The following is a 26311-nucleotide window of genomic DNA, read 5'->3' on the forward strand; positions in this document are numbered from 1 at the left end:
TGAGCAGTAGCTTTACTAAAGTGATCTAATAAGCAACTAGAGTGCTAACATTCTGAACTTATGGCAAATATGTGACACATCTGAAAGCCTTCTTGATGGAATCAAAGTAAAAAACTGAAGGTATTTCCTATTGAGGGTAAATGAGAAAATTAGGAAACTTCATAACAAATAAGTCTCCCAAAATGGCCACCAGAGACAAAAGAGCCCAAATGTAGCACAAATATCACCCAGATGTAGCCCAATGACAGAATGTCCCAGAGTGTTCTAACGAACAACTAGAGTGCTAACAGTCTTACTTATGACAAAAGTTTGGCACACTTGAAGCCATCTTGATTGGAATAAAGTGGTAACACTTAAAACATTTAATTTACAAAGGAACAAAATGAGGGGGTTCATTTTGCCATATAAATTATGATTAGTGCTGCAGAAAGAAAAATTAGGGCACATTTTGACTTCTCAAATCCTCTACTATTTCATAAAACAATTCTGACATGCAGACTGAAACATGCTGTGCAGAGCAGGATATGCAGTGTTTGAAATTAATGCCACTTGGACTGGTAAAGGGAGGCCATCTGGTGGTCTGGCGGTTTGGGTAGCTAGTCACATTGGGTGTAACGCGGAGAGTGTACCCACGCTCTCGCAGGACATACAGTGTGTCCTACTCAAGTGGCCTAATGCTTTAAATCTGGCAATTATTAATGTGTATTCCCGCCCAGTTAGTGCGGCCATGGAATCCCCCACACTAGACGATCTTTCGTTTTTTTTGGGTCATCTTCCAAATGACTACAAGATAGTGATGGGCGGTGATTTCAATTGCCACTTTGAACCCTAGGAAGGCCTAAAGGAAGGTGCCCTTACGGCTGAAGATGACTTCTGGGGTGTCCCGCCATGTCAATCTCCCCATGTTAAATCTTGGTCCCCTCTCGCAGTACAAATCTTGTCCTTAACACTAAATTTTTCTCTAAGGGCCTGCAACGGCCGTACCACCTCTGATATCCCTTCATCATGTACCTTCAATAGGAAGGACCACAAATCGAGGTTGGATTATATTTTTGTAGATACCGGCCTTTGGTCTAAGGTCCAGGACTTCAGAGTAATTGCAAGAACGGACAGTGATCACAACGCACTTCCACTGGATATGGTGCACCCCATACGTGCTGGTGGATCACTCTCCGCCGAGCCCAGTGAGGACCCAGGGAATCTGGTTCTTAGTTCCAATAGACGCAGGGTTAAATGGGGGAAACTGGCAAGCTCAGAAGAGACCATAAGTAAAATTTATCAGCTAGTATTCCTCAAGCTAAAAGAATTGGACGTATTAATTAATCAGCCAAGACCCGTGGAATTCTATGAGAAGTTAGCCCTAATTCATGAAGACTTAGTGGGAGCTTTAGGCAAAGTTTTCTATCTAGTGGTACCGCTGTGGAAGAAAAAGACTCGAACCCCAACCTGGTACAACTCTTCTTGCAAAAAGATTAAGTCAGAACTAATAAACACAATAAAAGCAGGTTCTGACAAGGGCAAGGTTACTGAGCTCAGGCGGAATTATAGGAAAGCTATGGCATTAGCACGGTCGGAATGGGATTGGAATAGATGGCAGGACCTCTCACTAGCATTAGAAGCGAGGGACCCGAGAAAATTCTGGTCCTTGGTAAATACTGGCGCAGGAGAACCCAAAGCTGCGGTGGAGCCAAACATTGCAGCCTCTGTCTAGGAGGCCCACTTTGGCAAATTGTATCAAGAAACTTTTGGATTTGCCAATGATGCAGCCTCCACTGTTTTAACTATTCCCGTAGCTGGACTGGAATTTACCCTAGGTGAGGTGGTCAGTGCAATAGAGCGTCTGGCGAGGGGGAAGGCACCAGGTCTCGATAGATTGCCTGGTGATCTCTTTCGCCTCCACCCAGAGATCTGGGGCCCTTACCTCCTCATTCTTTTTAATTCCATCGCGGGAGGTATGGAGATCCCCTGTACTTGGCTGGGGGCAGAGATAGTACCTATTTTTAAAAAGGGCTCTCCACTTCTTCCGGCCAACTACAGGCCGATCAGCCTCATAGATGTTCCCCAAAAAATCTATTCTCGCCTCCTCCTGAACCACCTTCTAGATTGGATGGAGGAAAATGAAATCCTCAGCCCCCTTCAGGCTGGCTTCAGGAAAAACACGTCCACCATGGACCAGATCTTCCGTCTCGTTCTCCTCTACTGGAAAATCGTGAGTATCGAGAGGGGGAGGCTGTACATGGTGTTCGTGGACCTGAGGTCAGCCTTTGACCTGGTCCCCCGTAAGAAATTATGGGAGGTCCTAAAGGAGCTGGGCGTTCCGATCCATCTATTAAATGCCATAATCAGGCTTCATGATAACAACTTCGCTCAGGTCAGGTGTGGGAGGGATGGAGAATTGTCATCAAGGTTTCCAGTCCTTAGAGGGGTAAGACAGGGTTGCGTTTTGGCGCCAACCCTGTTTTGCCTCTATGTCAATAATGTCATATCCCATCTTGACACTATTGGGGACAATGACGCTCCATCCTTGGCAGGCAGGAGGGTACCAGCCATTATGTTTGCGGACGATACCCTCCTGCTCTCAAAATCCCCGATGGGGATCCAACGGATTCTAGATGCATTTGGTCTTTTCTGTAGTCAATATGGTCTAGAGATCAACACAGAGAAGACCAAGTTCATGATATTTAACCCATCATCCAAAACTAGACTGAATCCATCATTGAGTTCAGTAAGATTGGAGAGGGTAAAAACTTTCCAGTACATGGGGGTAACCCTGCAAGAGAATTTATCATGGGAACCCCAAATAGCAAGATGTCGGCTAAAGCTGTCCCAATTATCTGGGGCAATTTTGAAGGTTGTAAACACTTCCACTTACAAACCCATTAGTCCGGCAGTGGAAGTGTATAAAACCAAGCTAAAGCGGCCGTATCTTATGGTGGAGAGCTATGGGGGTATAAAGCAGGGGTAGAAATTGTTAATGTGGACAATAACTTCCTCAGGCGTCTCCTTGCTCTTCCCCGTGGCACACCCCTTTTCCCCTTAAGATTAAATATGGGTTTACCCTCTATAAGAGAGAACTTGGAATTAATGCCTTTAAGATTTTGCCACAGGCTTTGGTCCACTGGTGAGCTTGTACACTATAGGCAAGAGCTCACTCATGTGATGAATTTGAACCAGTGTGACAAAATCCCGTGGTTGGCTTTTATAAAGAAAGAACTGTATCGGTTGGGACTCCCTGAATTATGGGAGTTACCTGAACAAGGCTGCCATAGGGTTTCACGAAAAAGTCTCGTGGAGATACATAAGGAGAAAAGTCTTGCTTCCTTGGTCTCTGCACCCAACAAAGGTATTCTAACTGATCGATTCTTGGATTCCAAGGATTCATATCAGTTCGAAGGTTTTATGGACATTATCTTCCCCATTATATCAAGAAAATTGTTCATTCAATGGAGGCTAGGGACTCTGCTGATCAAAACTTTTACCTACAAATGGACCAAGAGGGATGATAAAATTTGTCCAGGGTGTTGCATCCATGATGAGGAGGAAATTCACCTTCTGTTCTTTTGCCCAGCTTACAATAGACCAAGGAAATACTGGTTAGTTCCACTTTGCAGAAATCTGGGTCTAAGGAGCCACTTGCATTCGTATAGAATATTGAAAACGAGTACCACCCCCACATAGTCTTTGCAGTTGCCAAATTCATAATGGCTATGTGGCGGATAAGGACCAAATTATTAAAAGATTGAATAATGCTGTAATGAACTGTAACTGCTCTTCGTGATTAGAAATGCTATGTATATTGATTTTAGGGTTTTTTATGGAATGATTTTAATATATAGCGGATGTTTTATGTTGATATTGTATCATTGCATCTTTTATGGCCAAAATGGCTGAAATAAAGAAATAAAGAAAGAAAGAAAGAAACATGCACTTTGAATACCAGCAGCAGACTTCCCTTGTGAGCAGTAGCTTTACTACAGTGATCTAATGAGCAACTAGAGTGCTAACATTCAGAATTTATGGCAAATGTGTGACACATCTGAATGCCTTCTTGATGGAACCAAAGTAAAAAACTGAAAGTATTTCCTACTGAGGAGACTGCAGTAAATGAGGAAATTAGGAAACTTCAGAACAAATAAATCTCCCAAGATGGCCACCAGAGACAAAAGAACCCAAATGTAGCCCAAATATCACCCAGATGTAGCCCAAGTATAGCCCAATGACAGAATTTCCCAGAGTGATCTTAAGAACAACTAGAGCGCTTACTGTCTTACTTATGACAAAAGTATGGCACACCTGAAGCCATCTTGATTGGAATAAACTGGTAACAATTAAAACATTTAATTTAAAAAGGAACACAATGAGGGGGTTCATTTTGCCATAGAAATTATGATTAGTGCTGAAGAAAGAAAAATTAGGGCACATTTTGAGTGACTTCTCAAACCCTCTTCTATTTCATTAAAAAATTCTGATATGCAGACTGAAACATGCATACTTCCGTGGTGAGCAGTAGCTTTACTACAGTGATCTAATGAGCAACTAGAGTGCTAACATTCAGAATTTATGGCAAATGTGTGACATATCTGAATACCTTCTTGATGGAATAAAAGTAAAAAACTGAAAGCATTTCCTACTGAGGAGACTGCAGTAAATGAGGAAATTAGGAAACTTCATAACAAATACATTGCCCAAGATGGCCACCAGAGACAAAAGAGCCCAAATGCAGCACAAATATCACCCAGATGTAGCCCACATGTAGCCCAATGACAGAAGTGTGCAAAACACTTATTTTTTGTGTATGTGCAGTGTTATATAGTGCAGACTTGTCAGGTAGTGGAGTGCTTTACATGAGCATTGGTTACATCACACAAGATCAAATTCATTTTGGTTGTAGACATGGGGAGATTAAGTGATTTGACCAGAATCACAGAATGTTGAGCTGAAGCAGAAACTCCAACCTGGTTCCCCAGTTGCAAAGTGTGCAGCTCTGGAAGTAACACCACATCCTCTCCCCTAGGTGCAACATTTAATCAAGTGGTCAACTGGATAAAAAAACATAAAGATTACAAATAATTTAAAAGTTTTTTGTCGCTATTTGAAAACTCAGAAAATATGTCCTCATTTTAGTTTTTTAGAGCACTAACCATAATTTTGATGCAAATAAGACCCTCTCATATATGTAATTTCTAAAGGAAATGCTCTTGGTATTACAGTTTTGATCACATAAAGATGACGTCAGGCGTTCCACACTTTTGTAATAAATATAGAATGTTAGCAATCTAGTTGTTCATTGGGATACTGTTGAGAAGCAGAGGCCAGGGGCACGGACTCTGAAAATTGAAGGCAGGTAGGAGAGCGCAAAGGCAACAATGTGACCACACTGGGCAGGCAGGAAGGGCAGTGGCAGCACAACAGACTATGGAGGGCAGTGGAAAGGGGCAGGGGCAACAAACCAACAATACAGGACTGGTAAGAGAGGCTGTGGCAACATAATAGACCATTGTGGGCAGAAGGAAGAGGCAGTGGTAGTACAACCATACATGCCAACAGACCCATTTCAGCCAGGAAACGCCCAATGTTTTAAGCTCAAATGGGCTTTATTTGATCTGTCTCCTGTCTACAATCACCTCTTTTTCAATGTAACTCAAAGGGGAAAATCAATACTCCAGTTTTTTTTCAAAATCTCCTTCTTACCAAGTTCAAAATGTTTGCAAGTATGGTACATTGGATCATGGTAGGCAGGAGGAATTGGGGTAGGGACATGGACTTGGATAACAGAGGACAGAAGGGACATGGAGAGGTGCACCAAACTGACCCTGCAGGGCAGGCATCAGGCTTTGCAGCAGCACAATACACCACACAGGTCATGCGGGACGGGAGTGCAGCACAACAATCCATAGAAAGCAAGAGGGAGGGGACAGGACCATGCACATGGACAACAGAGAACAGAGGGGCAAGAGGCAATGGTAGCTAGCTGACCATAATGGACAGACAGGAGAGAAAGCTGCAGCATAACAGACCATAAAGGGCAGGAGGGACGGATCAGGGGCATTACAATGGAACAGACAAGCCAGGAGGGAGGGAGTAGGGGTCTGCACATGTAAACAGAGGGCTGGGGGCAAGGGGGCAGGGCAGGAGCAGCAAGATAGCCATGGAGGTCAGGCAGGATGGGCACTAAAAGCAAGACACACCATGAAGAGCAACACTGAGACTGTGATGGCATACACACAGACCATGGAGGGAAGGTGGGAGGGGGTCAGGGGCAGCAAACTGACCACACAGGGAAGGTGGGAGGGGCCATGGCAGCACAGAAGACCATGCATGGCAAGTGGGAGGGTTAGTGGCAGCACAATGGCTATGATGGGCAAGAAGGAGGGTGCAGGGGCATGCACAAAGGATGATGGAGGATAGAAGGGAGGGTCAGCGCCTGTGCACAGACAAGAAAGTTCAGGGGAAGGGGCCTCACAACAGACCGCACGGGGCAGGCAGGAGGAGCAGTTGCAGCACAACAGACCAGGGAGGGCAGAAGGGTGTGGCAGTACAATGGACCATGTAGGACAGGAGGAAGAGGATAGGGGCATGGCATGTGGACAGGCAGGGTGGAGGTGGCAGGGACAGGTTACAGTCATCTGACAATGCTAGGCAGGTGGGAGGGGAGTGGCAGCTCAACAGAACACTCAGAGTAGATAGGAGTGGCAGGTCCATGGAGCATGGTGGGCAAAAAGGATGGAGAAGGGGCATGCACAAAGACATCGGAGGGCAGGGGGAAGGAGAATAGGGGCAGCAAGCTAAGCACAGAGTTTAAGCAGGAGGTCAATGATGGGGCATAGAATTGGGCAATGGAGGGCAGGAGGAGTGGACTGGTACATCATACTAAATTAAGGGCAGTGGCAGCACATTAGACCATGCATGGCAGGAGGGAGGATGGATTCACACAACAGAGGATAGGGAGGAGGGGGATGGGGCAGCAAGCTAACTGTTCAGAGGAGGCGGGTATTAGGAACTTTATTGTTTTTAAAACGTGTGTCTGTGCGATCTACTTAAAATATTAACAAGTATGCAGCATAATCTCACTTTAATTCAGCAAGAAGAGGACGTTTGTTACTGTGACTCCGGGCTCACTTGGAAGAAACACCCCCTGACCCTCCACCCCCTATCGCAAAATGTAATGCCCGTGAAAAGGGTAGGTGAACACAGTGTTATATAGAACATAGTCCTGAGAGCACGATTGAAAATGAAAATTAGATATAGTGTATGGTAAAAACTATGCACCAAAAAGTGTGATATAAGATGAACCGGGCGTGAAATATAATATGCAATACATTGTGCGCAATTACAGATTCATTGGAGAGCGCGAGATAGCACAGGCACTAGCGCGTGCTATGCGATATGCGCCTTGAAGTGTAATATGCACAGGGCAGTGTTGTGTAACCTAACTAGTCTCTAAAGTTGTAATATAAAATATGTGCTGGGGAGTGTAACGTTGCATATGCACTGTGACAAAGATATGGATCCCAGATTGTAATATGTATGGCATAGCACTGTGCGTTATATCATAGGCATCGAGGGAGGCACGTTAGATGGGGCAATATAACCAGTGCGAAGACAAGTGTGGCATGACATATTCACGGGGTGGTGTTACAGTGCACATGGGCTAGAGAGTGTCATAGCATATGCACTAACTAGTGGAATACAACACAGAGGTGTGTGGCACTCATCAGGCAATGGTGGGTGTAACACAGCATTGGGCTCTGCCAGGAGCGCGCTGTGACTCTCAAGTGATGTTCGTCCCCTTTCCAGAGAGTAAAATAAAAAGTATTACACATCCGGCAGTGGATGTGTGTTTTATTAACCGTGAGGGGGGTTTTTTGCATAGTTTTGAAGGGAGGGGACGGGGCCTGAGGTGACGTGTGCAAACACGCACTATGACACGTTTTAAATTGGGGATATAATTTCCCTTCAATACTGAGGTCCCCTGGGGGCTAACTAGACCACCAAGTGCTTCCAGTAAGCGCCACTGAGCTGCATTGCAGAGAGGTGGTCCAGGCCGTGCCACTTTTTACACCTCTCTGCAACGCAGCTCTGTGGCACTTACTGGAGGTACCTAGTGGGCTAGTTGGACCCTAGGGACCCTCAGGATTCAAATTAACTTAATCTCCCAACTAAAAACGGACACAGGGCGTGTTTACACGGTGGTGAAGGGAGGGGACGGGGCCTGAGTTAACGTGTGCAAAAATGCCCTGTGGCCTGTTTTAAGAGGTAGTTTTAATCCCCCTGCCCTATTATATACTAGGGGCTTACAGAGGAGGTCATGCTAATCACAGGGGGACCCCAACGCATAATGTTCCCTAGTGTATGTAGGTGTTTTCACTGTATTCTAAGTGTCTTTTAACATAGCACTGGCTCTAGGACTAGTTAGTTAGACTCAGTTACCACCAGTATCCGTCTGAAAAAGTTGAGGGTACAGGATGATTTAGCAACAAGGCTTCTTTCTGCTCTTCTTTTTGTTCTTTCTGCACGTTATCCTTCTTCCTGCACTTTTCTTCGTCTTTGAGGACTTCTGTTGCTTCTTTCTGCACTTCTTTTTTTTCTTTCTGTGCATTTTTTCTTCTTTCTTCACATGTCCTATCTCTGTAGGCATAGTTAGAAATTAGCATTTAAAAAACCTTTGAAATTCACAGAACAAAAAAATAGGTTTCAGGCACGTTATAGTTAGGAATTAGCATTTAAAAAACCTCAGAAATTCACTGAAAAAACCATAGGTTTCAGGGGTGTTATAGTTAGCTGGACTTTTCACTTGTACAAAACCATTGAAATTCCCCCGTTATAGTTAGTTCAGCTAACTATAACTCGCGCGCCCGCAATGCACTGCTGATGACGTCACATATTACATCACTCATAACATGGTCAGTGACATCACTCATGACATCACTCATGACATCTCAAAGGACATCACTGATGACATCCGATGTGTCTTGTACATAAGATGTTAGTCCCCTAACCCACTCCTGAAGAAAAAAATCCACATATTTGGAAGTGTTCTCCATAGCGCTATTGATGGCCGAAATAATGGGCCTACCAGGTGGTTTAGCAATGTTTTTGTGCACCTTAGGTATTAGATAAAATGTGGGGATGACTGGGTGTTCTTTCTTTAAAAACCGGTACTCTTCATTTGTTCCGATAATGATCATCCCATGCTGTTTTAACAATATGGATATTGCTCTTTCTGTAACATGCTGTATCGGAGAGTTGTGATTCAGCTTCTTCCATATATAGCTGTCGTGGCCATAAGACCACATTGCCACCCTTGTCCGCCTGTCTTATAATTACATTGGTATTTGTTTCTAATTTCTTTGTAAGTTGCTGGTATATATATATATATATATATATATATATATATATATATATATATATATATATATATATATATATATATATATATATATATATATATATATATATAATATATCCACAAAAAAGTTACTCTGCATTAGAGGGCCTCTCTTGCTGGCAGAAGGAAGGCTCGTAAACATTGTCCTTACAAGCATATTTATTCAGCTTTGCCTTAAAAACCAAACATGTTTCGGGCAGCATTTCCCTTGATCACTGGCATTTAAAATCCAAGGCAAATTCAGGAAGCAGCAAACATTTCAAAGCGCACCTGCGCCTCATTTAAATACACGCCCCTGGTTCACTCGGCATCATGGTAGCTGTAGTATCCACAATGTTAGCATAGCATAGTGCATAATGCAGAGTAACTTTTTTGTGGATATATAAATATATATATATATATATATATATATATATATATATATATTACCTACTGGCGGTCGCCAGTAGGTAGTTATAGTTAGGACCCCTTTTCCATAGGAAATCCGCAACATTCTATTTTGAATAACTTTGGCGCCGGTCGACGAATCCTCGCGAATTTCTCAAAATAGGTGGGGCGCTACGCTCCGCTCCTACCCTGAAAGTCTCGGGGGGATTCGTCAAGCGGGGGCTGAGATAAAAGGGGGTCCCAAAACGCGTTTTTCCCATGCATTTTTCCATAGGACCTTTAGACAGGGCTACAGCCCGAACGGCTGAACAGAATTACTAGAAATTTGGCAGAGAGGTAGTCCTCAGGTCAAGGAAGTGCCTTTTGTAGGTTTGGTGTAAATCTGTTCAGTAGATTCTGAGAAAATAGCCTTTAAATCAATATATATATCTGAGCCAGCTTACGGTACGCTTACCGTAAGCTTACCGTACGCGTACGGTGGCGTGCGCGAGCGCGATTCTGATTGGCTGTTACATCTAAGTAAACATTCGAATCGGTCGAAACCAGGAAGCGGCGGCCGCCATTTTCTCTCTCGCACTCTGAGGGGGGGGGCTGTAAACAAAGGCAAAAAACATATAAAGGGGCTGTTTAGACAGCGCCCATGCACATAGCCATGTTAGTTGAGTCCTCAAAGATCCCCCAAGGCCAAAAACGGTAAATTTCTTTTTTTTTGAAAATTTCGCCAATTACGCTTACCGTACGCGTACGGTGCGCTTACGCTAAAAATTTTAATAAAAAAAAAAAAAAACACTCTCTGTGCATGGCATATTATTGTCATCACTTACAAATGAAATTTAACAGATTACCTATCACAAGGAAGCGCATAATATGTCCTTCAGGTGCGCACGGTGCGTAACGTGGGCACGCGGTGCGCGTAGCGCACTGCGTGCCCACCTTGCGTGTACGGCACTAACTGCGTAAAGTGGGCGCGCGGTGCGCGAAGCGCACCGCGTGCTCATTGTGCGCGCACGGTGCGCGAAGCGCACCGTGCGCGCACGGAACGAACTGCGTTAAGTGGGCGTGCACGCCACGAATGGCGTAAAGTAACTTAGCATTTAAAAAACCGTACAAATTCACTGAAAAAACCATAGGTTTCACACATGTTATAGTTAGGAATTAGCATTTAAAAAACCTTGCAAATTCACTGAAAAAACCATAGGTTTCAGACATGTTATAGTTAGCGGAAATTTTACTGATAAAAAAGCAATGAAATTCCCCCGTTATAGTTAGTGCAGGCAACTATAACTCACGCGACCCTAATCTTCTGCTGATGACATATGTGTCTTTATGAAAAAAAAATATTTGTAATATATGTATAGCTAAAAATTTATGGAAGAAGACATGGGCAAATAAGTGTCTAAATACAGTATTAGCATCAGCAGAGGATTGCGGTCGCGTGAGTTATAGTTGCCTGCACTAACTATAACGGGGGAATTTCATTGGTTTTTTATCAGTAAAATTTCCGCTAACTATAACATGTCTGAAACCTATGGTTTTTTCAGTGAATATATATATATATATATATATATATATATATATAAAGGGCCATGGTCTCTGACAACCTCGCAGCAATCCCGCTGTGTGGAACTTTCTAAAGGTGACAGGAAGGTTAGTTGGCCCCCATGTACATCATTGGGGGCCAACTACCCCTCCTGTTACCTCCATTAAGTCCCACACAGTGGGATTGCTGAGGGGTTGTCAGAGGCCATGCCCCCTTTCTCTGCCACTCTGCAAACACACCTCCTGGTGCACTATTAGTAAGAGGATGAAGTCCCCTTGGCTATTGATGGTCCTTGGGGGCCAACTACCGCTCCTGTTACCTCCAGTGAGTCCCACACACACAGTGGGTTTGCTGAGAGCTCATCAGAGGCCATGCCCCCTTTCTTCATCACTCTGCAAACGCGCCTCCTGGTGCACTGCTAATTGGGAGATGAAGTCCCCTTGATTCTTGAGGGTACTTGGGGGCCAACTACCCCTCCTATTACTTCCAGTAAGACCCACTAAGCTAGATTTCTGAGAGGTCATCAGAGATCATGCCACCTTTCCCCACCACTGTGCAAACGGGCCTCCTGGTGCACTACTAGTAGGAGGATGAAGTGCCCTTGGCTGTTGATGGTCTTCTGGGGCCAACTACCCCTCGTTACCTCCAGTAAGTCCCACACAGTGGGATTGCTAGGAGGTTTTCAGATGCCATGCCCCCTTTCTCCATCACTCTGAAAATGCATCGCATGGCACACTACTCTTTGGGGGATATAGTCCCCTTGGTTTTTGAGGGTCCTTGGGTGTCAACTACCCCTCCTGTTACCTCCAGTAAGATCCATACAGCTGGATTGCTGAGAGGTTGTCAGAGGCCACGGCCTTTTCTCTGCCACTCTGCAAAAATACCTCCTGGTACCCTGTGTTTATTTTCACTAAAGCAGGTATTCGTGGTTCTACCATAGTGCTCAGTTCGGCACGTATGAAGCCATGCTGGATCTGTAAATCCTGCTATAATTGAAAACATACTCATATTCCCATTCACCAACCCACACAGACACTCACACCCCCACTCACAGACCCACACAGACACTTACACACCTACTCACTGACCCTTAGCACCACTCACACACCCATAGAGAGTCACACACAGATACTCACAGACCCACTCCGACACGCATACACCTACTCACAGACCCACACTGGTACTCACACACCCACTCACAGACCAACACACCCACTCATACACCTATTCACAAACCTACACCGACACTTAGACACAAAGTCACAGATTCATGGTGCCACTCACATACTCACTCCCAGAACCACACAGACACTCCTACAACCCACTAGCAAACCCACACAGATACTTACAGACCCATTCACAGACCAAGCACAGTCATTCACACATCCACACAGTCACTCACACACCTACTCATAGACTTACACAGCCTCTCACACACTCACTCACGGACCCACACAGACACTCACAGGCCCATACCCAGACACTCAAACACCCACTCACCAATACACACAGTCACTCATGCACCCACTCACAGGCCCATGCAGGCACTCATATACTCGCTCACACACCTCACAGCCACTCACATACCTATTCAGAGACCCCCACAGACACTTACATACCCAGTCACAGACTCATAGCCCCACTCACATATCTACTCACAGACCCACACAGACATTTACACACCCACTCACAGACCCACACAGACACATTCATAGACCTACTCACACAAACACACTCACAGACCCACACAGACACTCACACTCATTCACAGACCCACACAGACACTCACACACCCACTCATAGACCCATATATACATTTACACACCCACTCACAAACCTATAATACCACTAACACACCCACTCACAGACTCACACAGATACTCACAGACCTGCTCACAGACCCATTCACAGACCCACTCAGATATTTGCATACCCACTCACAGACCAACACCCACTCACAGACCTACACAGGTACTCACACACCCACTCAGAGACCCAGAAAGACACAAGCACAGCCTTTCACAGACTCACACATGCACTGACAGACCCACTTACAGATCCATACATATACACATCTAGGCACAGACCCATAGCACCACTAATATACCCACACATAGACCCACACAGATACTCACAGACCCATTCACAGACCCACTCTGACCTCTACACACCCACTCACAGACATTCACAGTCAATCACATACCTGCTGACAGACCCACACAGCCACTCACACACCTTCTCAAAGACCCACATACTTACACAGCATACCACAGACTCATAGTGCTACTCACATAACCACTCACCCATGCATACAGCCACTGAGGCACCTACTCACTGGCCCATACAGCCACCCGGACACCCACTCACGGACACATATAGCCAGTCACACACACAGTCATAGACCAATGCAGCCACTCACAAACCTATACAGCCACTCAAACCCTGAATTACTGATCCATACAAGCACTCACACATAGCAATCCATACAGCCACACAGACACCCACTCACAGAACCTTACAGCCTCTCACACACCCACATGCCTATCCACACAGCCACTCAGACACCTACTCACTGACCTATAAAGCCACTCAGACACCCACTCACAGACCCATACAGCCAGTGACACACCCACTCACAGATCCATGCAACACTTACACACATACTTCTACACCAATGCAGCCACTTAAACATCCGGTCACAGACCCATACAACCACTCACACACCCACTCAACCATCCACACAGCCACTCACATATCCAATCACCCATCCATACAGCCACTCAGACTCCAACTCACTGACCCATACAGCCCCTCAGATACCCACTCACAGACCTATACATCCATTCACACACCCACTCACAGACCCATGCTGCCACTCATGCACCCACTCACACATCTATGCAGCCACTCTAACACCTACTACAGACCCATACAGTTACTCATACTCCCACGCACAGACCCATACAGGCACTAACACACCCACTCAACCATCCATACAGCCACTCAGACACCAATGCACTGATCCATACAGCCACCCAGGCACCCACTCACCAACCTATACAGCCACTCACACACCCATTCACAAGCACACAAAACCACTCATACACCCACTCACAGATCCATACCACCACTCACACACCTACTCACAGACCCGTACACTCCCACACCTTCAATAACCTTGGTGTTTAAGATGCGTAGATAAAACATACACATACAATAGGATGCATTCTTTCAAGTTGTTGAGCAATAGGCTGTTGCCTTCATCTGTTAAACTGGCTCAGTCTTTTTTATATATTCTGTCCATATTGAAGTGTAAGTTATTGTGCCCATATTGTGGTCTCAGAGCAATGTAGAAGCAGTTTAATTGACATGTTTGCTGGATTTCCCTATCTGTGGACAAAATTGCGTTCACCACTGCCACTTCTGTCTTTGGCATTGTTTGGTGAACAACAAGACATTATGTGGGAAAAATGACATTAATGTACCAAAGGAATCATTCATTAGGATTTCCAGTCCTTCCCCAGCTATTGTGCCTAGGTCATTGCCGCCACAGTGCACAATCATGAGGTCTAGATGTTGGCAATTGGTAATGCTTTCAACCAAAACCGGCAATTGATGCACGTTTAATTCTCTCTGGCCAGCCAATGTAATGTCTAAATTAGATAAACCTAGGTCCCTGTCAATGTCACTCTTTCTAGCAGTCTCTCTGGCCCAAAACACAAAATTACTGTCCACAATCCAGAATCTGACCATTTTGGAGACAATCAGGAGTAGTACATAAGAAAAGGCTGCAGCAGAAAAATAGGGCAGTTTTGATGATGAAAGGCATCTAAAATGGAGGTCAGCAAGTAAAATATTAAAGAATATATTTGATTTTATGGTGGAGATGTGTAGGTAACTAAAATTAGGTAAAAAGTAACTATCTCTGTGATTGGCTTTGGAAAAATAAATCAAAAGTTATGTTGTTTCGGATATGCTTGGAATTGGTCAACCAAACCTGCTAAAGTTAATGTGAATCTAGTATACTGTTTAGGGAAAGTCTTGTGAACTTTTTACTAAGACTGGGCGGTGAACTCCGCTCCGCTCGTGGAGTTTGCGGAGATTTCTGCACTCCGCATTACGCAGAGCTGGCAGAGTTTTTTTCCAACTCACGTTCGTCAACAACAAGTTGGCGAGTGCAAGTGAGGAAAATCCACCTCCGGGGGAGATTTTTCCTCATTTGCGATTGTCAACATCAAATTGGTGAGCGCGAGCGTGGAAAATCAACCTCCCGGCGAGATTTCTTAACGCAGGTGGTCAGATTTCTCATTGTGAGTGGTCATGTATGCTCGCTACTGCTTGGGTTGAGAAACTGTCCGTTCGTGTTGAGAAAGCTGCTGCTCGGGTAAAAGTCTACTCAAGCGGCAGAAAGGAAGCAGCGCCTGCTTGCGCTGTGCATGGTGCTGATCGCAATGATTACACAGTGCAGATAAGCACCAGGCACTGAAAATCACTGCAAACAGCAATTATCCAATGCACTCTGCTGCTGGCAGAGCTTCGCGTAGTGTGGTGGAGGTTTTTCTGCACTTCGTTGAGTTCCGTGTAGCAGAACTCTGCGAATTCTGCCCAGGTTTACTTTTTACCTATTGGTAGGCAGAGACTACTGGAAACCTAGTACTATGGAAACAGAGCTAAAAAACTGTGGTAGAAGGGAACAAAAAAGACTGCTGTGTAAAACAGACAAGCAGATTAGTGTACAAAAATTGCTCAATAGGGAGCGTATGCCTTGTAACAGACAATATGTTACATAATGAAATCAAATAAAAGCATTAACAGTAGACTGTTAACTGCTTTTAAGGTCTTCAGTGTGTATTCGTGGATCCACGGTGAAGTTACACAGGACCACACTGAGCGCCACAGTGGATCTGTGGATCCACAGAATGCCTACCAAATTGTGCTTCTTGACAGGAAACAGGGAAAGGATTAAAAAATAGTGACCATTTAGAAGTGGCATAACAAAAATAAAAGATGAAAGGGAGTCTGTGATCTGCTAAGTATAGGGGTATGAGTACATGGGGAAGTGTATCCATTTTAGGTACTTTTCTACTGAGAGTGAAGGAGGATGGCCATAGTCTTGACTTGAGATTTGCAGTGGAGAACAGATGTGAACAGATACAATAATAAATGTTGGACAACAGGAAAGAGATTTTACAGGTATGTTAATTAGGTTGAAGTATAAAAAGCACATTAAAATAATATGAGTGTATATAACCTGAAAGAAAATGTGTATGTTCTAGACACTGCAGTATAAAGCAAAATAGAAGGGAGCTTAGATGAGATCTTTAGCTAAAAATATAGTGAGCATAAATGGAGGAAGAGGAATTGCTATACTGAAAATATAGTTATTATTTTAAGCCAGTATAAATAAATGTGTTAGAAATTAGATGTTGGTGTTTGCTTATAGTATGTAAGTTATTAGTATGTAATTTTCAACCACTCACACACTCAGGCAGGCATTTACTCACTCACCTATACTCCCGCAAAATCACTTATGTACCCACCACTGATATAGCTAGAAAGTTACTGACACACTCAGTCATACACCCATAAAACCATTCACACACCCATTTGCTCAACTATACATCCACTAACGTAGTCATTTCCACATCCATACAGGCGCTATCACACTCACTCACACACCTATACAGGCATTCGTGTACCCAGCACTCAGAGAGTCAGTTACGCATGTACTTATACACCCAGTTATACAGCTAGTCACCCACCCATACAACAACTCACATACCTATTTACAAAACCATATACCCACTCATACACCCAGTGAAACAGTGACAGAGTCACTTACACATCCACTCACACACCCATACAGCACTTATATATCCATTACTAACAGATCCCTTCCACACTCTGTTACACACCCAAACACCCACTACCATAGTCATTTACGAATCCACACAGTCACTTACATACCCATTTAGACACCCATATATTCACTGACAGACCCAGTCACATACTGAGACAACAGGTTCGCCTGAGGAATCTGAGCAGCTTATCACTGCTAGATAGTGGTAAAGTGTTCGTGCTTCTCACCTAAACATGGTTTCATTGACTTAACTGCAAATTATATATTTTATTTTGTAAATACCTACTACGTTGCACTTCCTATGTCCTGTGCCTGTAAATTAAATGCTAGTAGTGGGCCTGCAGCACTAATTGAGTCATCCACACAAGTAGCCCTTTTAAACTGTCTGAGGTCTGCCACTGCTGAGCCTCTATGTGCCGTTTACTGGCACTTCGGCTTGGCATTTAATACCTGTTGCCAATGTTTGGTCTCTCCTTTTTATACATACATCACCCCTAACTTAGACCCTAGGTAGCCCAATTGGTAGGGTGCTGTGTAGTTAAAAGCTAATACATGCATTTTTAAGTTTCAGTCACTTACACATGCACTTACAGACCCATAAACCCAGTTATTCAGCAAATCACCCACCTGTACAGTCACAAACATATCTATTTAGAAAACTATACAGCCACTGTCACATCCAGTCAGACAGTGACAGAATCACTTACTCATCCACACATACAGTACTTATGTATCCACTAATAACAGAGCCACTTTCACAGACAGTTACACACCCAAACACCCACTAACACAGTCAGGTACCATTCCATACAGTCACTTACATACCCATTTAAACACCCATACAGTAACTAAGACACACCCTCACATACTGAGACACCCAGTTCACCTAAGGAATGTGAGTACTTTATCACTGCTAGACAGTGGCAAAGCATGTCTGCTTCTCCCAAAAACATGGTTTGATAGACTTAACCACAATTTGGATATTTAATTTATCTATAAGTCTCTAGTAAAGTATACTACGTGTGCCCAGGGCCTGTAAATTAAATGCTAGTAGTGGCACTGCTGCACTAACAGTTTTATATTTTTTTCAGGAAGAAAATAAACAGGGTACTAAAAGTAGTAATGGAAGGCAATGAAAAACATCAAGGTTCAACGAGGAGCAAAAAAACTATTAACAATGGTGATTCTTCACTGTTTCCAGGTATGTAGCCACAAATAATATCGTGAGAGCCACGGGCACCTAGCATTTGCTATAGTGAGCTACTATCTCAGTTAACTTATCGGAGATAGCTGGAACAGTTATGAAAGCCAGTGACAATGATTCCCCTAAAGCTGCTGCAGATAATGATTGTTCTTCTCATGCATTATGTAATGGTACATGCATTGATGGATAGCTGTAATATGCTTCCACATGGAACTTGTCTCATGAGAATACATCTTCCCAGTCTCTTCTTTTTTGGTGGTGGCATTTCTTCCTGCTCATGCACCACAGGGTCAGGTTGTCCTTGCTGGTCTGAAAAACATTCCTGCATCTATCTGAATCACAAATGTGTATTTGTAAATAGTTAAATAAGTTATTTTATGTTTATTTGTTAATTGTTTTGTTTAAATTGCATAATAATGTTACCATTTCAGAGAACTTGTTGCAGCAACCTGGTACTGTTAATTGTTGAACATTTGAACACTCTCCCAATACAGATGATGAGTGTGGTCCTCCTCCACTTGCCTTCTCCCGCATCAAGTGATTATATGTCCTTTCATGGATGGTTTTAAGATGGTTTTACATTGAACTTGTCCCATAAGAATACTTTTTACCACTCTCTCTTGATAATTGCTTGCTGCAGGTGTTACACTGCATAAACTTGGCAAATGCACACCTCTATCTTTAAGTTCTCCTGGTGCCTTGAATTTGATGCCTTTAATGTTAGAGTTTGCTTCTCTCAAAAAGTCATGTAAGTCATCCTATGGATATTCTGCACAAGTGAGGGTTAGAAACCAAGTTGGTGTTCCTAAATTTCCCACATAAACGTGAGTTCACCATGACGACGATACTAGTACTCATTGGTCCCACGTTGGCATACCAACAAATGTATCAAATTTGGAGATGTAAAGTAAACAGACAGCAGAATTACAGTACATGGGTGGGGTCCTAGTGGTGCTAATCAGAAGGTCAGGTTTGGATGTGTTCATGTATTTGTAAATAGTTAACCCCTTCAATGCGTATGACGGAGCGGTTCCGTCATGCGCGTCGGTCGCGCTGTGCGCATGACGGAACCACTCCGTCATGGCCCCGCCGGCGCACGGAACCTTCAGCACAGCGCGGTAATCCACGCCGCGCTGAAGGGGTTAAATATGGTATGTTATGTTTATTTGTTAGTTGCTTGGTTTACATTGTGCAGTAATGTGTTAATAAAGTGTATTTATAAACTGATTCCTGAACTGAACTTATGGCTCAAATTGTAGTACATTTTTATTAAAGTAAACATTAAATTTCACTAATAAACCAAAGGTTACATTGACATTCTAATGAGTAAATACCATCAAACAAAGAAATTCACAGACATACACTGACTTACAGTCCCATACCGCTTCCCACATACTCACTCACATGTCTATATGCACTGCCACTTGTGACATATGCACTCAGTCATTTACATACCCAATTGAACACCCATACAAACACTTACACAGCTATTAACACACCCACATACTCACTTAGAAACACGCCCATACAGGGACTCATACATGAACTTTCATAGTCATTAACACAGGTACTGATTCACCCACACAACCACTCACATACCCACAAAACTACTCATGCACCCACTCACAGATCCACATAGCCACTCACACACACACATAGTTCCACACCCATTCACACACTCACACACACACTTACACAACCACTTACACACCTGCTCACACACCCATACAGCCACTCACACACACACTCACAGACCCACAAAACCACTCCCACTCATAGACCCACACAGCTACTCACACACTTATACTCCCACTCACACACCTACAAAACCACTCCCACAACTACTCACAGACCATATATCCACTCTGTTAGAAATGGGATCTCTGGTTGGCTAAGGCTTGCGCCAAAGCCAGGCAGAGACCACCACTCTAGTCAGGGCAAGGAAGTTACACTCCAAAGATAAACCCTGCTCACCCCCTTGGTAGCTTGGCACGAGCAGTCAGGCTTATCCCGGAGGCAATGTGTAAAGCATTTGCGCACGCACACAGCAACATCCCAGGCACGCCACAAAAGGAACTCCACACAAGGTTATATATAAAAATAGCCTTTGTATTATCATAACACATTAAAATAGTAAGCACATATTATACATGGTGCCACCTGGCACTAGGTCATATTTACAAGGGATTATTTACACCTGACAGGGCCAACTGGACCACTGTCAGTACCATCACAAAGTGAACTTAGTAAATGTAGAACTTATCATAAACATAGAACACAACCAGTAACTACTGGTAATCACTGTACTTAGCATCAGCCTGTAACATAAACTACATTATGCACAGCATCACATCAGGCATGAATTACATTCTGCGCCAACCTCACCAGTATAAACACATTATGCAATTCTCTCAGAAGTCTAAACGCATTAGACCCTAACCTCCTATGTATAACTACATTGGGAGATAAATCTCACTAGCATAAACCATAATATGCGAACCAACCTCATAATCATAAAACACATTTAGAGGTATCAACACAGGGTGCGTAAATCATTCTACATGAATCACATTTCCTAGCACCCAAAATCACAGTAGGGCCTGGAGCCCTATAAAGCTAAAAATCCCCCTGGCCAACTGGCCATCCCAAAGGGGCTCAAATGCCCTGTGTCCAGAATGTCAGGGCGCGCTGCCAATGCAGCAAAAGTCAAGGGTGCGCCACTGCGCAAACCTAAATGTAGCAGCTGGCCACTACTTGCTGGGCAGCTGGGAAAGCGTGGGGCAAAGTAGTGCATCTCACTCCTATCTTTTCAAGATGTACCCCCAAAGAACTGTGCCTAAACGGGGCAGCTGCCCACTACTTGCTGGGCAGCTGGAAATGGTCAAATGGAGCTTGGGCTCTCAATGGCCCTTGAAACCAACTGTGCCCCTTTCGTTGGAGCCACCTAGGCTCTCGTAAATGAATGCACACGATGGAGCCACACAGGCTCGGAAATAATTATGCCAGACCTGCCCCCAAAACGTGGAGTGCACTGGCACTTTAAATAAACATGCCTACGAGGTTGGTGCAACCCGCTGCCATCCGGGGCCGCTCTATATGCAACAACCACACTGTGCCTCGATCAGGCACCAACACTTGGCCACACGGAGCCCCCCAGCCCTTTCTCACTCACTGGGCTGCTCTCGGGGGGACTCCTCCACATGGCGATGGCAGCACCTCTCTCGCGGGGCTTCCCTGGACTCCTGGGAGCCCCGCGCTGCCTGCAATCTTCACCCAGGCCCCCTCCTGGGACCCGGGGCTTTCCTGGTCTCCGGCCCCCACCCTCTGGATTTGCTGGCGCCCACCGTGCGGCTTTCTTAGGCGGCAGCGGCGTGCGTGGGACTTCCTCCGAGGAACCGGAAGTCCCGCCCGCCGCCAGGCACAATGCCACCTGACTTACGGTTTTGGCCGAACGGGGCCACGGCGGTGAATTCTCTTGAACACAATGAGGGGTAGGCTCCCTCTATATTAAAAATATAAAGCGGGGTGGGCACCCGCTCCACCAATAAAGCAAAGTCGTGGGGTGGGCACTCGCGCAGTAATTAACAAATGCACACAAAGACGCAGGGTGGGCACCTGCTCATTCAAATAAAAATAGGCGGTTTGGGCACCCGCATTGAGAATAAGGTAGGGGAATCCCTACATGGGGGATTCCCCCTTATAGGGCTGCAGCGCCGCGCTGCGATGCCCACGCTCCACCCTGCAGCATCAAAGAGCCAGGTGCTCTTAGACGTGAAAGTGAAGCGCTCCCTGGGCGCAGGAGGTAGCATAAAGTCTTTGGTAAACAAAAAGCAACAAAAAGGTCCAAGAAGTCCTGGAGGCATCAGGGGACAATGTAGGGCCCAGAGGCCAGCACACAGGGCCCTCCAGCAAGGAGGCAGCCCCCATGGCGGTCCCTCCTGGGCCCCACCAGCAGCAAGCCCCCCTCTGTCAGGATCCAAAAGAGAACAGGGACTGAACATTTTCATGGGGTCACAGCCCCTTCTTTTATTCACACATTTCCTTTGTCTCAAAGGTGCAGGGTTTGGGGGAACCAGATACAACTGGTTCAGGGGAGCTTTGGAGCACTTTGTTGTGCTCAGCTCCTGTCTCCTGTCAGGTGGGGGCTAGGTGCTCGAACGCACCACAGGGGGGCGGAGCCAGCATTGTGGAGGGAAGACACAGTCCTATTCAGGTCCCAGGTGCAACTCCTCCCTCCCATTTACATGCAGATCTCTCCATTCACCCTGGCTCCTGGAATTCCCCAGCCCTGTCAGCTCCAGTCAATCACAAGCCAGACATGCACTCCACATCAGGCAGGCAGACACACAGTACACAGAAATGCCAACTTCTAAAAGGGCCACTTCTCCACTAGTCACTATAAATCTGCGCACACCATTGCGCAGCATTTATTCTCAAGAGTTCGCACATACTAAACTCGACCCTGCACTCCACTCACATCAGGAATTACCATGGACACACATATCCCTCATGCACTCCTATGGGAGGGCAGGCCAATCTCTCCACACGCACTCAGAGAGCGCACGCACTTTACACTGGGCCACAGTGCTAAAGTGCGCAGAGGCCAAAAATCACTGCCAGTATGTCAGAGCTTAAGGCAAAAAGTTCAGGGGTGAACCTGCCAGAAGGGCCAAGTCCAACACACTCGCAGACCCAAGCACATGACTTAATGTGAGTGTAGGGCAAGGCCCAAGGCCACACTAATGGGCCACCTTGGGAGGCTCTGGGGGGTCTGGGTGCAGAGGTGCATCTGGGCATCAGGTGTCTAATTCACTACAATGAGAGAACGGTCCAGGTACAAAGAAGCTGCAAGCAAGGACTGGTGGACCAGTCCGGGGGAACCCACAGGAGGAGTCCACCCTTGAGATCCTCAAGCACATGGGGACACCTTTGATCTACTTCTCCTGAGGCTGCAGAGCTCAGGTGCAGAGGTGTCTTTTGACATCAGATTCCAGTGTAGGAGTTTCTCGCAGTTGGAGGGGGCCTGCAGAAAGAGGCTGTAGGCAGTGACTAGAAGTCCAGTCTGGGCAAATCCAAGTATGGATTGGCACCATCACCTCCCTTGGACTCATGCTCTAGAGTGTGGGTGCATAGCTGCTTTGAGGCGTCGGGTGGCAGGGTTCACAGATTCACGTCTTGCTCTTTGTTTGGCAGAAGAGGGGCAAACAGAACAGCTTGACCACTCACAAAGTGGGTCTCACTATTCCTGAAGTCCATCAATGTGCAGGTTGGTCTTCCTCGGTGTTGGTGTCCAGACTAGGCACAACAAACCTTGGCTGCTGCAAGGGGTCCAGTACCGCAGGTATCGGATCTGTGCGGCTTCGGTTGGCCTTGTTGTCCTCTCACTCAGTGGGAAGACAGTTCTGACCTTCAGGAGCACAGAGTCCTCTTCCTGGGGAGCTGCTGCATCCGGCTGGCCAGGGAGCGACAACCCGGTGGACCACAACTTGTGTCTTTGGTGCCTGTGACTGCAGGGGAGTAGCTCCTATACTCTAAGGAGGTTTCTTCAGGCAATTGGTGAAGCACTGGCAGTCCTCTGGGTTTCCTGGTGACTGCACAGTGGCAGGACAAGTCTGCTTCTTCTACGATTGCTGGGGGCAGCAATTATGCTGGCAGGGTTGGTGTCAAGTCAGTCGTTGCTCCACGGTTTTAATGGCAGGACTCTCTTTAGTTCACTCCTTCTCTTGATTTGTCAAAATCTGAAGATCTGGTATCAGGAGGTCCCCTAAATACTCCATTTAGGGGTGTTAAGGGGAGTGAGGTGTAGTAGCCAATGGGCTACTAACCCTTGGGGTCACTACACCCCCTAGATGATTACTTCCTTCGGGCAGTGGTTATCTCCCTGTCCCACAATTCATGTTCACTTCCAGCAGGTCACCCGAGGGATGTTTAGCCTGGCAGTGCACACGCCTCCTGCATAGTTAATTTTCCCACCTGTCTAGGTGACAAAGGCCTCTGGACAAAGGGAGGGGGGGGGGCAGCATCGCCTCCTGTGAGGTAAGACAGATTTGCACATCAAATGTGGTGGGCTCTTTGAAGCTTCCCTGCCTTGAAATGCTAATCTGCAGGTCATCCTGTCGAAGGTGGTTGTAAACACTCTCTTTGTTTTTGACCTCCTGAGAGCCAAGGCCCTCACTCTTGGAGGGTCAGAAACTTGCCTCTAGTGGCAGGCTGGTGAAAACCAGTTAGTCAGCCAGCACACCTGTAGCTGATTAGGTTTTCAGGGGTCCCTCTAAGGTACCCTCTGGATGCATGCGTTAATATATCCACCACTGGAATCAGTGTGAGTTTATTAATATAAGGTGTTTGATACCAAACAACATATGTTTCACTGAAACCATTATGTAGCTGGGTAATTCGTCTAGACCAGTGCTCAAAGGCTGCTCTGGGAGTGACTTACATGTATTAGATGCAGTGGCTTGGGCATGACAGAGAGGAGTGCGTCATGTTATGTTTTCACTCATGGTTTGCTCCTTATCATGCAGCCTGTAATGGCAGTCTTTGTGGGATTTGTACGTGTGTCCCTTAAGATGGCATAAGATATGCTGCAGCTCTTGGGGACCCTCTTTAGTACCCATGCCCTAGGTACCTGGGGTACCATTTACCAGGGACTTAAAGGGATGCTAGAGTCTTTGACAAGTGTACCTTTTAGACACCACCTTGTTTCAAATGAAGGAGCTTTGGTACTGAGGTCTAGTTTGCAGGCCTCATTGCACTGTCAGAATCGAAAATAATCATTTAGTAGCTAAAAAGAGGGCAAAAGGTGTGGAGTTTTGCAACAAAGCTTAATTCTCTACTGCCCAGCAATGCATTGCCTATGACCGCACATATTACATCACTCATGACATGGTCAGTGACATCACTGATGAATTCACTGATGACATCTCATATGACATCACTGATGACATTATCCACAGAACCACTCACACACCCATATAGCCACTCACACACCCACTCACATATCCATATGGCCACTTACACACCCACTCACACACCTAAACAACCACTCGCACACCCACTCACAGGTCCATACAACCACTCACACACCCAGTCACACACTCATACCACCACTCACACCTATTTACTGACCCTTTAAAACCACTCATACTCCCACTCACACACCCACTCAGATACCCATACAACCACTAAGACACCCACACAACCACTCACATACCCACTCACAGACCCACACAACCACTCACATACCCACTCACATACCCATACAACTACTCACATACCCATATAACCACTCCCACACGCATACAACCACTCACACACACTCATACAATGACTAACATACCCACTCACACACCATACAACTACTCACACAGCCACTCACACACTCAGACAACCACTCACAAACCCATTCACAGACCCATACAGCTCATCACATACATACTGACAGACCTATAGAGTCACTCACACGCCCACTGACAAATCCTTGCAGCCCCTCACATACCCACTCATACACCCAGACAGTCAGACACCCACTCATACCCTGATATAGACAGTCATACAGCCTCTCAGATGACATATGTTAGAAATAGTATCACTCACTAATAGTATAGAAAGAAAAGTTATTTAACTTATGCAGTAGTTTAGTACATATCTTTAAGTCTCAGAGATGTTTATGAAACACTGAAACTCACTGGATGATGTCATCAGTGATGTCATTTGAGATGTCAACAGTGATTTCATCAGTGATGTCACTGACCATGTCATGAGTGATGTAATATATGAGGTCATAAGCAGTGCATTGAGGTGGAATAAGTTATACTTAGCCCAGGTAACTGTTGAATTTCTATGTTTTTGTGCATGTGAAATCTGAGCCTAAATTTAATGTCCCTGTTACTTTTGGCTTTTTTAATGAATTTCTCCATTTTTGAAAAAGCT

Source organism: Triturus cristatus, chromosome 2_1, assembly GCF_964204655.1.
Source record: "Triturus cristatus chromosome 2_1, aTriCri1.1, whole genome shotgun sequence".
Lineage (NCBI taxonomy): Eukaryota > Metazoa > Chordata > Amphibia > Caudata > Salamandridae > Triturus > Triturus cristatus.